Raw genomic sequence first — 18,977 nt, forward strand, 5'->3', positions numbered from 1 at the left:
AGGTATAGATACAGGAGGTAGGAAGCTGTGAAAAACACGCGATTCGTTGTGTCGCAAATAACGCTTTCAGGCTTCGCCAAATGAAATTCTTGCGCACAGGTTTCGTATCATGTTCTATATGTACTTCTATTGCCGCGGAATAGTCTTGGATGACAAAAAAGTTTATCCTAACTCAAACCTACAATTTTTACTTGATGAGTGGGATAATTTCAAATTTTTTACATTTACTTATTAAGATTTTTTTTAATTACTCCTTAAATTTCTATCACATTTTCGCGCGAAAAATTGGTATTCTTTGATCGAGAAAAACAATTGTTGTTATTTAAAGATCTAATGTTTCGTTAATCCAATGACAAGGCGAGTAACTTACGTAAGAAGTGGTTGCAGAGAAGTTAGAAGGGAACTTACAAGAGAATCTCCAGTAAGCTAATCACCACGGGGATCGTTACCGTTTCTCCGCTTTATGGACAACAACCAGCGTGAATTTGAGATCACATGGCACTCAGTTGAGTCGTAGAACACGAAGCTTATTGCACATCTCGTGTTTGCCGAGATTAATTTATTAATTAGAATCATTTTCAACTTTAGAAGAAAAGGCGCATTGTCTCTTCAATTATTTAATGGAATCGGAATCCATCACTCTGGAGTAATGTATCATTCTGTCTATTAACTGTAATTGCAAAATGTGAAAGGAGAACAGTTTTGTTTCATTATAAATTATATTTTAAAATGTGTATCCCGTTCATACTTGTGGAAAATCAAAGTATAAATCAATCTCATTTCTCAATTCTTTTAAAAATTAAAAACATTTGCTAATACATCTTTTAGAATACCCGCTGAAGTTCTGAGAAAATTCCTTTGATGTCTATTCTGAAAGACTACTGTAAAAATAAGAGAAAAGGTCTCAAGTTGAGAATACAATTTTTTCGGTAAAGTATTTATTTTTGATTCCACAAACATTATTCGATGGAAACGGTTCTTTCTTCGTACACTTGTGATAATAAGCACCTTTGTGAATTAGCGGTGCAAGCGCTGTAATCAAAGGGTCCGCTTTGCGGTCGACTTTGCTAACTGTACGCGGACACTCGCGGAAAACGTATGAATTTACACGTGTAAACATGTGCAAGCATAGGACCCAGTTGGGTCGTAAGACGTATCCGTGCACAAGGATAATCGTAGCGAAGGAGTCGGCTGGCGACTGTTTCTCTCGGTCGTTGCGGTTAGGGGAAGCACGGGTACTGTTCATTCAACCGCGTTCAGCGACCCGCTTCCTTCCATTGCTCTCCACCCTCCCCCTTCTTTCCTTCAGCGTCCTATTCCCTTTTGTACGGGGGAGCTGTACTTTGACGTGAATTAAATACCTCGGAGACGCTTATGTGGCATCGCAATCCCGCGTTCGCTCGCGCGAACGAGTGCCTTTTCGCCCGAGTCTCTTTTCCCTCGTTGCTGTCGCGCGCCGACGAGAGCAAGTTGAGCACTCGCTTCTGCCGCCGTCGTGAAATAATTATGACGCTCGTTTCCTAGTCCGCAGGGCAAACGGAATCTCGATGTAACCGCGGCGAAATGCAATTAACCCCCCAGTATCATAACCCGATTACTCCCTTACCTCTTTTACGCGCGGTGTTCCGGGACTGGCTGTCCCTTTGAGCAACGTGTGCACTTATCCCTCGCGAAAACTTGATCTTCTTTCGTAGTTTCGAATTTTCGGAGTTAGCTCTCTACCATTACCAGAGACTGAGTTACCACGTCGCAGTTCTCTAACGCGAGTTACAAGCGCAAGTTTTAATTTAGAATTATTTATATTGCCGTTTCTCGTCTATTACTCTCACATGTACGAAACGACAAAGAAAGTTATTTATTAAACAGAACGCGCGGGAGGAACGACTGTGCGGCGATTCCATCGTTTTCCTCGGCAGCGAAAAGATTAAATGTCACAGAAAGATTCTCCCAGTTAAATTCTCATTTGTCATCGTCCTTCTCCCTTCGTTCGGTAATAGATTCGATCAGAATTATTTGCGGCAATATAACTCTATTCTCGCTCTCATCCTTCGTATTCGTCGTAAATAGTTTATCTCCTTGTTTCGCGCGACACTTTGTGGGCTGTGACCTCGTGCTCGATCTTGTATCTATAGTTTTTGCGCGCCCCAGCGTGACGAGTCGACGCGCGCGCTTGTCATAAACCTCGCGTCATAAATGTATCGTGAAAAGTGGAAACGAAAATAGTTTTGACACATCGTTAACCGTTGACTGAGCGCACACACGCCGCGTAAAAGCCCCGGCATATAACCCCCGACTTATAAGAAGCGTCCTGGCCGGCCGCCAGGTCCATTCGCCGATGGCTGCTACCAGATTTATGTTTGAGTAATATCCGCTTCGTTCGCCACGCATACGCATAGGGATCAGACGGGTCTGGCCGTTTCTGAAATAAAGGACGCGCTTCCCAGAGCGATTGACATCCAATTCTCGCACGTTTAGATAAAAATAGAGATGCTCGTAGCTGCTTCACAAGCTCAATTATCAATTGAAATAAGATTTTTGTTAAAGTATGTTTAATTAAAGTGAACCGTTCATAATAAATTATATGTGTTTTAATTCGATATACAGCTATCTTGATAATTTAGTTCCTCTGGCGTAAAAATATCAGTACATTGATAGTTAAATGTATGACGTGAACAACCAGAATATTTTTTCTCAATCAAGTCCTCTACGATCGCGGAATACAATACGGTAATATCCTTCGCGTTTCTCGGAGTTCGCGGGGAAAAATTTCACCGAGCGTGCCGCGTTTCCACGTGCGGCAAAAGGGATCGGGCCCTTAAGCCAAATCGAAGGAACCAGTTCGAGCGTGAACGAAGAAGTTCCGGGTTCTGCCTTCCGGCTCAAAGCCGCTCCTTCCCCTCTCCCCCTCATCCCGCGAGCTTCCACTTGAACGGTAGATAGGACGGCTTGTTACACTGATTTACTTACAGGATCAGTGCTTGGTTCGTTACCTGTCCCCGAGACTCTGTAATATTATAAGGAAGTATATGTGGATATAGATATACGGCGAGTTTGCCGCGAGGCCAGAATTTCGCACGTGGATATCCACGGCGTTTTCCGGAAACCGGTGGAAGAATGAACTTACCGGTAAATTGAAATGTCAAATTCATTTTGCCAAAGGCTTGTTATCGCTAGATATTTTTGGGAACGGATATGGGCTGCCAATTTGGCTTGGCTTTCCGAGAGAAAGGGGAAGAGAATTGCTGATTCGTTTTCATTCAGTTGATGGCGCGCGCGCGCGCGTTATTTTTCCACGACATTATATTTAACTTTCTATTTAATTCTGTACCATACGTGACAATGGGACAAAATAAAGCGCTTTAGTGTAAAAATAAATATTTCTATTCATTCGGGAGCTATGAAAGATAAAATTGAAGTGCTTTTCCAAAGCATTTACGTAAAATATAGCCTCCATTATTATTGACCCAAGACACTTTTTCGGCAAATATAATTTTGTCTGAACTAACATTATAAATATTGTATAGTCATTCATTTATATTATTTCTAAATATATTCCAACAGTTTTACTTTTTAGATATTGTTAATTTTCACATTAATGTAAACCTGCGATTTTCTTCCTAGTATATTATTTAAAATAACTTATATGTCTTGTAATTTATATCTAATAATAAAATAATATTTATATACTCCGTACTTTACTATTATCATTTCGTATCCGTTCTTCGTATATTAGCCGGTAACGTGGCTTCGACAGTCCTTGAGAGGTCTTGATCAAACGATCCATTATCTCCTTGCGAAGTAAAAGCGGGCGTGTTGCATTTCTGGAAGCAACCGCTGCTGTACCTCGCTAAAACGATGCCGGAAAGGGCCGGCGGCGGCGGCGGCGGTGGTGGTGTAAAATGTGAGCCCATAACTATCCGGCTCGGTATATCCTTCGGTAACGTTATCTATCCCCGCGGTTAAGCCAGACGCAGACGTAACGGCGTTTCTCCGCCGGCGGTCGACCTAATCCGCAAATCCCGGGACACGTCCCGATCCATTGCCCCGGATATCCCTCACGCCGGTGGAAGTTGCCGCCGGCAGCTTGCGGTAAAAGCTCGGCCGGACCCTATCCCTTAGTTATTGATACAGCCTTGACTCTTCCTCGGACATAACAGAGGCTCTCCGGCAATTCCGCGGCTAACGTGGGGCTCCGCGATGATAACGATGCGTTTTGCATTGTTGAGTTAGGAAGTTCCGCACTTCTCACAAAATCGCATTTCGCACGCTTTGCGTCTCCTTTTTCGGTACGAGGCGGGACTGCATGCTTGTTTCATCTCAAGCGTGGAAAATGCAGCTACAAAGAACTGCACTCCAAGTAACAGACTGGCGAAAATGATAGGTAGAGATGAAAGAAACAGTCTTTTTTTTCTGAGGAAGCAATTATTGGGCCGTGAAGGGCACATATGTGCTTTTCCTTAATAGTCATGGATATATTTGAACATTAATTAAATAAATAAAATAATATACAGATACCTATACAAGTCGTTTTGCACGAATTAACGAGATACCACACTTCTCTTTGGCAATTTAATTTACGCATAGCAAATTAGTTTGAAATTAACAGAAATCAAACTAAGAAAATTTAAGATAATATATATATTTGCTTTCATGCAGTTGCCAAGATCCACGATACACTCGCTACTCTCTACGAGTAGGTAGATACTTATTTACCGTAGTCGCGCGAGTCCCCGGAAGCGGATCGCGAGGGTAAACATACGTGCGCAAAATTAAGAAACTTTTAATTAACCTCGGTCGCGCTTGAGACACCGTGTGTAATTTCTCCTTTCGTTTCTGCTCGCGTAACGATTCACGGGCTCCGATTAATGCGCATAGGAACGCACGTCACACTTTCGTCCTTCGAGGAGGAGCTCGCAGATCCTTATCGGACGCGGAAGTTCGACCAAATAACTTCTCGATGTCGGAAGGCGGCGGCGGCGGCGGTGCAGTGATACGAGAGATACTATACGTTACTTACACGCCAGAATGAGTTCCGCCGGGCGAGCGAATGAACTTCGCGGATCGATTTTATCAAGTGCCATTCCTCGATAAGATTAATCGATGGTAATGCCGTAAAGAGAGCAACGTCGCGATTATTAGCTCGGCAAGTCGGTTTAATGGCACACCTAGTCCGCGTACTCGACTCCCTCGCAACTATAAGGAACGTTCCGCCCTCCGTGCTCTCTCTCATTCTGCTCTCTCTCCTCTATCCGCCCCTTCTCTTTGCCCCTCGTCGTTGTCCTCTTCGCAGAGCTGGTGAATTTGCAATTCTGATAAAGCAAGTGCACTCGTAGAGCACAAGCGAGAGCGTCGGTGTTAAGCATACATTTATACGTCGGTCAATATTGTTGCACAATATTGTTGCCCAACAATATTCGTTTAATGTTTCTTAGTATCCAAATTTTCCGCGTACGTAATGTTAAATCGCTGTAAATTTTTATTTGACGCTTGGCCAGATCGTTATAAAATGTAATACGTATTTTTTTTAAGGAAAAAACTTGATCTTTTAGATACATGTATGATATATAGAATAAAATATATAAAAAATTACTTTACTCTCGCATTTTTTCTTCATAATAAATAGAAACTTAATTTGAATTATGCAACAAAAACGATTATTAATTTCTTCGAATAATGCTGAATAATTTACGTACATGGCAAAAGTTTTGTTAAAGTGTCTAAAAATTTAGCTGCAACGACGAAAATAATTTTGTTAAACCATCAAAATAATTATGTAGAGTGCTCAAGTTGGTTGCTAGAACGTCAAAACTTTTTCAAGCTTTGCTCAACACGCTTGAACATCCTTCATAATTATTTTGATACGCCGATAAAGTGTTCAGATCCGTATCCAGCTAAATTTTTAGATACTTTAGTAAAGTCGTTTCTTCCGCGTATAAATAAACGTGTCTCTCCGCGACGAACAAACGAACTTTTGCGAGCTAGTTTATCGTTAACAACGACGAACTTACATTAATATTTATCGTACGGACCAACATTGCGCTAATGTTGATCTTTACGGTAGCAATTTCGTCGTTTGAAAGATACATGCCGTCGTGACATTATTTGAACGCTCGAAGAGACGCAGAAGATTGAGATGCGGAACAATTGGAGAAACTCAGACGCTATATTGGCGAGACGTAATGTACGGAATAATCGTGGGTTTCGATTAAAAACGTCCCGCCGGGACTCGGCGCGGGAGGGGGACTGTTCTAAATTAATATTCTACTGAACTCGAGCAAGCGCGTGGGAATTCTCTTTGGACGCACTAAGGACTCGCCGCGACTGTCTCGAGAGTCTCATTAAGAGATTTCGACCGGATCAAGATGGGCTGCGGTAATTGCAGTTTTCGACATTAATTAGTATCCGGCAGGCCTTCGCGAAAGTTACTTGTTTTGTCAACGTCATCAGCTGGAGTACCCCAAACGTGTCTAATATAACGGCAGAGAAAACAAGATTTTTTTATTTTCATTAATATACGCTCTCAGCTTATTTATACATTATCGAAGAATATTCGATCTTAATTACTTTACTCAAAATATCATTCGCTTATCGCGATTATTAAAGGCTTGCAGCAATGTTAACACGTGTAACGTACACAAAAATCTGTGTTGTAAAATATTTGCATGTCAAATGTAAATTTAATTAATTTGATGGTGCATTTTGCAAATTTTATAGACGCGTTATTGAATTCTCAACGAAATGTAAATTGAGTACGAGTCATTTGGTTTCAAAATTACACGGATCGAGTATAAGAGATGATGAATTTTTCATGCGCGAGATACTTGAAGGAAATTTATTAAAAACCAGAAACATAATAATATATTATTTCTCGAAAGTTGTGATACGATGATTATATATGCGTAACGTTTATCTTCAAAATTTTGAATAATCACGTTCCATTAGAAGGGCGCATCTCTTGGTGCGCCACTCGTTTAGTAAATGAGTACCGTGATTTTCATGCGCGACGCATTGAGATTCGTCGGAGGACGAGGACCCTCCGTCCGACAAGGTCCTCCAAGCGCAAAGGGCGCAAAAAGGGAAGCGTCGCGCTCGCCCTGTACTTACCGGGGCGCCGCAGTCTAATCAGTCGGCGGCGAATCGATGGGTTTAATTAAGGAAACGTCTTACGACGCGCGCGGGCCCGGCTGTAAAGCCCAAATGTACACGACGCTGCGCGTGCTGAGATGTATGCGTGTTTTTGTGTATGTGCATGTGTGTGCACAGGTGCGGCCGCAACCTTTGCATGTGCATACAGTTTCGGTGCACCCAGACGTGGCGCAAACTCGGGCGCTCATTCGGGCTGCTTTGCGAAGCCCTAAGCACCTATCGACCTCCGACGATGTTCTACCGCTCTTCGTAAGGTGGCTTCCACCATCTTGCCATTTGGGCGCGGTACACTGTGTATTTTCACGTGCACAGAATGCCCAGAATTATTGAGAATACGTCTCGTCTACTTTATTATCAATATTATCATCAACCAATTTATTATTATTGTTATAATATTTATAATTTATTTTCGTTATGTATATTTCATTACTATTTTGATCCAATTTTCGAAAGTGGTGCTCGCGGAAAATACGGTATTAAAACTCATATCGATCTCTGCTATTGATATTTATATTACCCCTATCATGACCCTAATTTTACCCTCGAGAACGCAGTAAGCCTCGCCCTACGAATTACATTAAGATGGGTGCGAAGCCTTCACGAAACTCGGACTGGGAATGATTTGATGCGTCGGGACAGCGGATTGAGCTGTTAGATTGGATCCTACCGATCCCATCTCGATAGGCAGCCAAGCGACTATTAACACTCCGTCGATCGACCAAGTGCGAGCGAGAAGAGGTGCGTGCATGTACATGCACGCGTGCGTGAAGTCGATCCCGTGACTGCCGTCTGCTTTCCCACGAGCGTCCCGCGTGGCTCGGAGAAGACGAAGAGGGAAACCCGCGCGGAGGGCTAATCCGCTTAGATCTCGTCCGACACGCAACGTGCAGCGTACGTTTCTCTCTCTTAAACACTGACATGCAATCACGCGGCGCAACGTATGCGGCAAACCACCACCGGCCGCGGTGGAAATCGTGGAAAATTGTGATTTGCACGCCCGTCACACGCCAGATTCGGCCGATGATTCATCGAGGAGAATGAAAGGAGGAGAGCGAGAGAGAAGGATATGGAGAAGGGCTAATTTCGAGGCACTTTCGGGATATGAGAAAATGCGTATTACGTTGGTGATGAACGATACGTGTATCGTGTATCGTCGCACAATGTAATCTCGGTGATTCGGCGCACTATTAGGGACTCTTTAATTATATCAGAAAGTAGGATTACTCTGGGATCAAGATATTATCTTGGGACAATATGGTTCTTCGAGATATGTAATAAATCGTGCAAGAGATTTTTAATATTGTCCAAATTAATCAATTTTTCTTGCATTTCATCTACCGTTGACGAATTTGTATGCTGTCGAAATATTTCGATAATTAGCCTGGCGTGTCAAAATTTTTAATTAATCCTTACGACAACCACCGACCTTTTGTGCGTGCAGAATGCGACGCCGCACCGTGACGCCAGCGCACGTTCGTTAGGGTCGATCTATTGAGAATTTCGTTAATTAAAATTTATTATTAACGGCCGCGGTTCAACGGAAACGTCGCGGTGAAACCACATTTCGGTACGAATGCGGTTGCCATGCCACCACTGTCTACTCGTCAAATATTTTTCGAGGGAAAGCGTTATTAGTGGACTTCAATATCCTGCACCAACCGGTGCCTTCGGGCTGTTCTGCCCAGTTTGATGCCGGATATGAGCTACCAATGTCACGACCTGACGACAACGATAGGCGCGATATGACCCGAACTTTGGACTATTATGGCAGCTGTCGTCTACTTGGGGGTGTTGCAAAGTTATTCGTGGAACTAATCGGCTTTTCGAACAACTGTCGATCGCTTTTTTTCGCACGCGTATAATTTCAGAATTGACGCACGATTCGTAAATAATGCTACAGGGGTTGACTGTTTCAACTTTTTTTCAAAACTACTACTAGCAGAGACAAAAAGCTTTCAGAGACAAAAATGGATATATAGAAATTAAATAAAATTTCCAGTAAACAACAAAAGCAGAATTCGTTGCAGAGCGAAGGATAATATTCCCAACTTGCAGTATACAAAAGCTGCAAACTCTAAAGCTGCCAATATGTTTCATATCACATAATGCTAAAATAATCAGATCATGGTTACGTTGAACATGCCATATCGTACCCGCTAATTATATCATGCACGTTAATTACGTATAATTTCTCCGTATTTACCAATCTCATGATAAGCCAGTCCCACTGCGCTTTCCACCCGATCAAATCGTGTTTCCGCTTACAGTATCGTCCACAACAGAGATTCTCAATCGCGTATGGGATATTTTACATTGCAACTTGACGTAAAATTCTTTCTTGCCAAAATTCATCAACAAATAGTATTTTCATGCATCTTCTCAAATTGTGTAAAATATATTACGATATCATTACAAATTTTAAATTTATCTCTCGATCGTTAACGCTTCTTCATCACACACGTGCTTATTACGCATATAATAAAATCGCGTAATAAAAATGCCGCAGTTAATTACCGTTGCGTGTACCCTTACCTCCAAACGCAAAAACGAACTCAGCCGCGGACAATGGCTGGCAATATAGTCGATTGAGAACTTTCACGCGGCGTGATTGGCGCATGCGTTTCGAAATTAAGAGTCGTTAGCTGGATAACTATCGACTGACAAAATAGCCAAGTACCGCATGCGTACAGGAAATGGGTCGGCATCGGTGCGAAGCGGCGAGACCCGGCGCGTTTCCGGCCGTCTCCGCTCGATCACAAGACCCGCCGTAAATATTGTATACGCCGAAACGCGCTTTGAATCTATCTACTCACGTGCGTGTGTACATCTATATACCAGGACGGGGGCGGGGGAGGCAGGGCACGCCTTTGCGTTTCACGCGTCAGTTCACGTCGCGCCTGGGCGGCCGGTTTATATCGACACTGATGTCTCAATTAGAAGCAGCTGGCATCTCCCCCTACTCCGGAAGAGGGCCCGTCTGGTTCCCGCGCGCGGCCTCAGAGTGCCCATTAAGGGAGTTCTTCCTTAACCCTATGATTTCGCTCGCCCTCCCGCGGAGCCTTGTAATTAGCGATCGAGTATCGATGTTAGTATGCGGCACGTCGACGACGAGGTAGAGAAGAAAAAAAAAGTAAACGCCTCCGAAGGAGGATGTATCGGACGTTATTCGTCGTGCCGGTGCGAGTAAAATGAAAAGGAAGACACAAAATTCCCGGTCAAAATTGCAATTAACATTGCCGTACTCGTTGCGCGGCCTCTGTCGATTCCGTAAAAGAAAAAAAAAAGAAAGATCGCGAGACAGCTATATTTTATTATATTTTACTGAGACAGACTCTCTCGAATATCTTTTACATTTGTACGTCGTAAATTTGTAAGGATGTGCTCTAAATGTTATTCGTTTTATTGGAGGCTTTAATGTAATACGCGAAAACCGTGAAGGAGGAAAATGAATGTCACAGAAAAGAAGGAGCGAGCACGCGCGTGGGAATAAAAGCGTCCTCGCGAAATTTACAAGCGGCGCCGGATTACGTTCGGGTCGCGCGAAAGGCGAGCTTTCGCCACGGCAGTAAAGAGTTTATCCGGCTCGTTTGTCCGACACGAGAGAGGCTCGCGTGTCGAGAATAATCAGCCGCGATAAAACGTCAATGAAACCTCGCGGCTCTACCGTCGATTAAAACGGTTATTACGGGCGCGCGGTCGGCGAGAGAGCCAGATCGCGTATAGCGAAACACGACTGCACCGCTGCTGCTTGTATTATGCAGACTGGTGTGCATGCGCGATAAGTATAATCATAGGGTTCGTACTCGCAGTACGGTCATCTTGGAAGTAACGCCGACTGAGAAACCGAATTATATTCGTGTTAATAATAAAAAAAAAATTACACTTTTTCTGAGTTAACATTTTTCGAAGACGTAAAACCTCCCCGGATTCGTTGTTATTCGACGTTTTGCATGCATTCTCTTGAGTACACGGCCAAATAATAATGGAAAGCTTCCTTCCTTAAATCGCATATTCAACGATTCTTAAAATATTTTCTTCGTATTCGGGATTATTGTCGTTACGTTGAACAGAGGAGGTCAGAGAAATTCTGAAATTCTTGATCTCGACCGCAATACCTTCGTATAACGCTTTGGGATCCTAAATGTGAATAACGCGTCGACTCTGATTGCAATCCAGAGCGGATCCGTTGTGCAATTTACGGAATTATTTCCGGACATTACGTTGACCACACGTAGCAGATATAAGGGAGCGTGGGAGAGGGCGGAAACTAATGGAAGAGGAAAAGAGGACCGCGACCGGTGCGGTCGCAACCGCCGGAGCTGGACCGAAATGCAAAGCCGCTAATCTGATTCGGAGGCTCACGGAAGGTGGTATAGCTTCTGGCCCGGTGGCTTCGCCTGGCCCGATGTGGCACGCGGATTCCCGTCAATTATACATTATAAACAGTCATAAATATGCAAACCGTGGTGGCGTTCGCCGGTGGTGCGGCGATTGCGGCCGTCGCGACGCGGCCGTCTCCCACGCGGATTTGCAGCTTCGCTTTCTGAGCTTCTACGTAAAAGCCGGTGTGCGATCATGAGAGGGCCATAAGCCCGTACCTTGATACAACTAATACCGTCTAAACAGAAGCCACGGGCTGCTGCGTCCCAAAATCCTCCGTCTCGATTCTGATTCGTGCGGATTTCTTCGACAAATTTGTGTGTGTGTGTTTGTGTGTGTGTGTCTGTGTGAATTGATTATTTCTCAGCGAAAATTTCTAGAGCGAACCATTGTTAAATATTTTTTTTTAATAAACGAATTTAAATTAAAGGAGCTAAGCCCGTTCGAATTGCGAGTATAAAATTTTTATTAAGTATACGAAATATGCTTGCAACGATAGCGAGTAGGAAAACCAAGCGCGATTGAATCTAGATAGAGGAATTAAGTGCTTAATCGGGAGACATATGAATGTAAGACGTTAGGAGAGTTAATCTCGATAACGGGACTTTAATCGTGTGGACACTCCTCGCTTCTGTACTCCAATCAGCTTATCCGGATAAACGCGCTTTGCATCAGACGGGCAAATACATTTACAGCTCGTGAGATCGTGCATTTATGAGAAAATACACGAGACAGTCACTTTATTAACTGAAGACGCTATCATTCTATTGATCACACAAACCGTTCGATAATTAAATGCAATCTCCTCCCAATTGCATTCTGCTTTTTCCTAAACTAACGACCTCAAGTAATCCATGTATAAAGAGCATGTGCTTCAAATCCGCAAAACATTAACTTTAATTTCTGAAAACTGCAATTTGCCCGCAATGTACTTCTGACATTTTTATTACGTCGTAGCCAGGCACCGCGACCAGAGCAACAAAAATATACGCGACACTTCATTACAACAAAAGTTACCGCTCCGTCTGCGATAAACCCGCGTATAATTCGTGTTATTAAAAGCGTAATACCGTCGCCAGTTTCTTCCTTTAATACTATTAATTTCGTCCGTCATCCGCGCGAGTGTCGTAAAAGATTCGGATCTTAATTCGAACTCTTGAAGAGAGGCAGCAGATTACTGCTCGTTTTTACGTCCCTACGATATTACAAGTGAAAATCCAAATGGGCGGCATACCTTGCCGGGAGAGGATCATGGAATCCGGATCAGTTTTCGCCATCTCGCGAAACGATACACGCGATTTCGCCATCGTCCACGCGAATCCGCGCAATTACGAGGCGTTTGGGGGGTAGCTTAAATGCGATGGACAGTTTTAGCTGCCTGGTCACAAATGGCTAATTTTCTCGTTAGAGACGACACTCGTGTCCAACACGATCTTTCCTTCGTGGGTCCATGTTGCTACCGGTCGTTTTAGAACTGCTTACACGACGCTTACGCGACTGGAAAGTTTAGCTGACGTTGCCCGAGGGGCCCTTTGACGATTTTTATCTTCAGGAAATAATTCGAGTGTACAATCCGAGGAAATTAATTTTGCTCCAAAAGGGAGTTTAGGCTCGAACTAATATTTATTTTTAAAAGAAGGGGAGAAGCATGACTTTTCAAAGTTCACATTATTAGAAATCTCCAGTCTTTAGAATGTTGAACAAATCTCGTAAAGGTTTTAAATACGAGAAAACTTTTGTAACAAGAAAACTTTTTTGCAGATATTACTGTAGTAGTACCTTACAGCATGAAATTTTGTCAGTGGAAAAAAAAATACTCCACCTAGTCTAATGTCTCTGGAGAAAATTTGTATAATATAATCCTTCTATAATTTTTTCATCATCCTTTAGGGAATTTTATTTTATCGCAAGAGAAGATAAAGCTATCAATCTATCTATCGAGACAACTTTGGCCCCTCCTTGCGGATTTGCGGCCCTCCGTTTCGCACCGAATGATCCCATTGGGAGAGTGAGTAATCGGAAACGGTGGTACGTGCGTGCAATAACGTAAGCTTGCGACAAGGTGGAACGATTAACCAAGTTTGCCACAATCGCCGCCAAATTTATTTCGCTAATAACGCGATTGCGATCAGTAGTCATCTTTCACACGCATACATTTACATTTCGAATTGGAGGCTGTCGAAATTTATTTTGTTTTACGTATCTTTCTCTCCCTCTCTCTAATTTTTCTTTTGTTTTAATGAAAATAATTAAACTAGGAAAATAACAATATAGTTTATTTGTTGTATGAGTATGTGTGAGAGATAGAGATTAATTTTTAAATATTATATTAATTATCAAATCGTAATCAAATCGATACAACGATAGGTATATGTACGAGTATTAATTCAAGTATTTAGAAATGATATAAAATAATTCAATTGAAAAATTTAAGAATCATATATAATTTAACATTATTTCTGCAACCTGATGGAATTTTATTTAGTTTCCCAAATCATCCGACAGCTTTGGGATCAAGTCGTCTCGTTACGTCGCCTTCAATCGTTTTGCTCGGCGAGCTACTAGAACATCAAAGTTAAACGCTGAACTGGTTACCGAGATACATCGTCTGTTAGCCGGTTAAGAGATCGCGCTGTCGGTATATCCGGAAAGGGTTGAATTTCTCAGGAGAGATCACTCGTCTCGAAAGGGCCACTTTTACCTTGATCTTGATCACGGATCATCGCAGGTCTCAAAGAGACGGCGAATGCACGCGAGATTTCGAACGGAAGAGTCGATCAAACGGCACGGCCGGACGAATTATAGCCGGCTCGGTAGTCCGGTAAAGGTAGTCCGGTGAAGGGGTGGTGCTGCCCTTTGCCGAGAGCGACATCGAGATGTTCTCTCTGATCTCGCCCGGCAACGACTGATAAGTGAATAAAGAAGCTCGGGGGGAAAACGGAGTGTTTCGAAAGCTTGGTTAGGTTAAAGGGACAAGCTGACAGGTAGGAAAAACGGAGAAGATATAGAGCGGAGGGTTCGCGCGAATGTCGACGATCGCACCCCTGCGAGGCTCGTTAAGCATTGACAGAAAGTTACAAACACAAGCAACAAGTTCGCGTTCTCGCTGTTTGTCCGCTTAATACGTTCCGAAAATTTGCCTGTAAACGAGATTTGCATAAAGGAACAACAATTTCCTCGCACAAAGGCGTTTACCATTCCACGTAACTCCAATTTAGACGAGTTGCGAGTTCATGGAATAAAAATGGAACAATAATTACCAAAAAACTCTCAAACAATTACGCTACGTCGGCATTTAACAAATCTTTGATATGAATATAATGGAAAATACAAACTGAAAAAATATTTATTAAAATACAATTAAAAATCTAAAAGTTAATAAAAAAAAATTTTTTCCAGATAAAGAAATTTTGTCTGATAATCGAATTGCATTATTAAAAGTATTGCTATCATAATAAAATATGTCATACGGCATGGGGAGTCGGACTTTCAGACCTTTTGTCTTTGACTTTCCTGCCGCTGGCACTTCGATAGAACTGGTGTCAAAAGAATCTTCGTTCGTTACGGCAAAAATGCAGTCCGACATATCGAAGGGCTGCGAAAAAATGTGCGGTCGTTCGCGACATTCCCTTCAAAATTTTCGCGACGAGCGCCGGAAAATTCAGACGCTGTCGGAAGCGCGAGAGCAAGCGAATTCCGGAAAGATCCTGGCGAAACGAAATTTTCTGACGTCGCTCGTCTCTTTGTTGTTGTCCGGTCTTTTGTTCCGGCCCGATGGAAATGTTGGCCGGCGACCAAATTGCGTAACTCTCGCGAGAGTGTCGCGGAAGGGCGAGTCGGCGGAAGTTCGAAGGAGCAAAACCGGGAGGAAGGGAAGAGACCGAAGGACGAGAGATACGGGCTAGACGATATGGGGGGCGGTGTCGGGCGGTGTTTGGACTCCGTGGAGAATATGGAGGGTGTGCGCGAGAGGGTGTGCTGCGGATGGATCGGCGTCAAAGTGAGGCAACCTGATGTATATGCATGCTACTCCCGGGTCAGCGGGATGGCCCGAATTACCATAAACATGCTAGATAGTAGGCTAACTGCCGTTGTTCCCGTCCCAACCCGCCGTCACCCTCGTCGTACCCACCCGGTCGGTTTACCCCCTTCGATTTGGCAGACGCTATAGTCGATTTCTGTCTCTTGTCTTGGTGTGCGAACGTCAGATGCCTCTTTGTGCTCGCTTTATGACATTATCGATACGATGAAGGCGTTTACAAACTATAAAGTGACTCAATATCCCACATTGGATCGCGCATATTCTAATCATTGTGTATACTATATAAATAATTAATTCCACAAATTTAAAATATATAGAGAATTTATCAATATAATGAAAAAACTATAAACACACATTATAAGAAATACATAAGTACAAAGAAAAAAGAGTCTAGTAATAATAATTAAACCTAGATGATAGTCATTAAGCCTTAGTGAAATGATTTCAATTAAATGGTCAATTTAATAACCCAATATTTAGTAATATTGAGTGTTTGATAACTCTGTTTGATAACCCTGCCTAACAACCAATTTGTTACTATTATTATATTTGGTTACCATTAATATAATTACTAAATATTGCTAAATATTTGAATATATTAATTAAATATTTAATTGAAATTATTTCACCAAACCTAAATTATTATTATTAAATTCTTTTCTTCAGTGTATATAAAAATATACACAAAAAAATTGTTCATCTGATTAAATTTTTCAAATTACTTAAATTTTTTCAGCTCAAGTATTTATGTGTTTAATTTAAATTTAATCCAGTTGGAAAATTTAGTCATATTTTCCTCAATGTAGCAAATCGAATGAAAAACTATCACATTGGTCTTGAAAATTTCGTCATTATAAAAAATATTATAAAAGTTGATATAAAAAATGTGTTTTATGCAAACGCTAGAAAAATTTTGCTCGATTAGCAAAATTTTTGAGTGATAGCACAATATGACGTCTATGTTTTCCAATGGAGAAATTTGATTCCATCGAGAGAATACATTCGGTTGCGAAATGGAAGAAACGTAGAAGGCGACTTTGACGTTCGTTTTGCATGGTGGATTTACTGACGCGCTATTTCGCAAATGGCTCGCTATTTGTTGCGGCTCCGAACTCGATTCGCGCAGCGTCATATCGCGCCCGGCTTTGCGTATGTATATCTAACACACGAATGTTTTCTTTATTTCCTAGCCATTCCGCATCTAGCGCTACCGCGAGCCGTTCATCATAAAATTAATCCTCGTATCCTTTGCCGGTCGCCTATTTATTATTCGGCCAATCGTTTCCAGTTACTCGAATTTTGCGAGACATTTGATCGATTAAATTAAATTTCTTGCATAGAGAAATTACGATTGCACGATTACATTAAAGAATTCAAAATATCTTATAATAATAAACGAGCTTTACCAAATAAACGTGAGACGAATTTGTTCAGCTGTTGATCAGCTGTTGTACTTTTAAGAACGTCTATATTTAGCGAAATATATTTTAGAACCTTTCCTTTTATTTTAATATAAATTCCAAATTTGTTTCGCGTATTATCTCCGAATTATTTTAATAATTTCTACCCTCTATAGTTTTGGCTTGATTGGAAATTATTATTAACTATTAAGGATATGTAGAACATACAGTCTCTGCAAAGTAAATAAAATTTAAAAATTTGTTTAATATTAACACTTCAAATAAACTATATAAAAATTGTGTAAATAGGATTATATTTTTATTTATTTTTTACATATTTTTACAGCTTATTGTTATAGTTATCCTATTCGTTATTAAAAATTAAATTATTTTTTACCACATTAAGAAAAATCTTAATTTTTTATATAAATATTTTAAGTATTCAAAATGATTTATACAAAGTTTTATGCGATTGTCTGTTTAGTTATTTAGTAAGTTTTTATTTTTGATTAATAATATAATATTTATTAATATTTAATTTATATTTTATTTATATAATAATTAATAATATATAAAATTTAATAATGTATAATATTTAAACTTTACATAAGTGATTTGAATATTTAAAGTGCTTACATTAAAAAATTCAGATTTTTTTCATTATTTCTTATTTCATTATTAACATTTTTATTAGAGCACATGTTTATTTCATCGAAATAATTTTTAATTCAGATAGAAAATCGTTGCCAATTTTTTTTCTACTACTCTTTCAAATGCAGTATAAAATATTTTTTTCATTATTTTTTTAATGTCTTGAGAAATGTTCTATACATCCTTAAAAATTCTAGAATTTCTAGAATTTTATTTATCTAGAAAATTATTCTTATTAATTTAGAGACACACATTTTACATCGCTGGGAAACTTTCCATTTCCTCTTTCGTATTTTTTTTTATATAAATAGAAAAATGAGCATGCTACTACAATTATACTACCACATACCTTTTCGAATTTTATTAATGATTCTTGAATTGAAAGCGGATACAAGGGAAGAATGGCTGCTCTCGTATTCTATTGTCTTCTTAGGCAACGCGTATTCATTTCGACCAACGTAGATTCTAATTTCTAGAACGAGAAAAAGACAAAAGGTAAGTTTAATCCACATCGGCAGTAATCGAGGTTAGATTTCAAAACGTCCTCATCGAGAAAAATTTTACTGACAATATATAACACACGTAACATACACCATATCGATTGGAGTAAAACATTCCTCGAAGAGGATGTTTCAGAATGTAGCTCGAAAGTTATTCGCGAAAGAGCGCGGAATGCCAATAAGATTTATTTTGCACTTGCCTAAAAAAATGTATTTTGCAACAGCGACGCCGCGCGCCGAGGCGCTCGCGTCTTCGTGACTCTGCGTGCCTCGCATTGTTTACTCGCGCGACCGTCCGAGCAGAGATCCACACGCAGCAGCACGAGTCGCTCCTGCGTTGTGTTCGTCGCGTCATTGTCCCTCGTAACGAGCTCGCGGCGACAGACATCGAATCCGCAGGTATCACGAATAATTCACGACGCGATCGCGACCAGTGTACGGAGACCTCAGACTGTACGTGGTACCGGCGACGCACGCCGCGCGCCGTGAAGGCCATCCGTGTTTACTCGCGCGACGCGACTCGGACAAACATGTACACAGCGGCGCGAGACACCTCTGCGGTAGGCTCGTCGCGTTATTGTCTCTCGTAACGCGATCGCGGCAGCGGACGCCGAATCTGCGACTATTACGAACAATCACAACGCCGACGATGCGATCGCGACCACTCGCTGCGTAGTCAGTCTGAAGTTGGCTTCGAGCGGAGCAGCGCGCGCCGCCGTCGCTCGCTGCGGCAACCAGTACGGCGACCAACTTCGCGTGGACCGGCGGCGGCGGCAGCGGCGACACGACCAACGCGACGGACGCTTCCAACTCAATAAGTACAATTACGACTGGGCCTTCTCGCGTTCGACGTTCGCG

The 18,977-nt window shown here is 41.7% G+C and overlaps 1 protein-coding gene across 4 annotated transcripts in view; it reads left to right on the forward strand.

Moving 5' to 3' along the window:
* The window catches only part of LOC105203258 (WAS/WASL-interacting protein family member 1), a 357,301-nt gene that overhangs the window by 77,040 nt on the left and 261,284 nt on the right, over positions 1-18,977 (forward strand). The gene's annotated exons all lie outside the window — the stretch shown is intronic.

This window comes from Solenopsis invicta, chromosome 16 (genome assembly GCF_016802725.1).
Source record: "Solenopsis invicta isolate M01_SB chromosome 16, UNIL_Sinv_3.0, whole genome shotgun sequence".
NCBI lineage: Eukaryota > Metazoa > Arthropoda > Insecta > Hymenoptera > Formicidae > Solenopsis > Solenopsis invicta.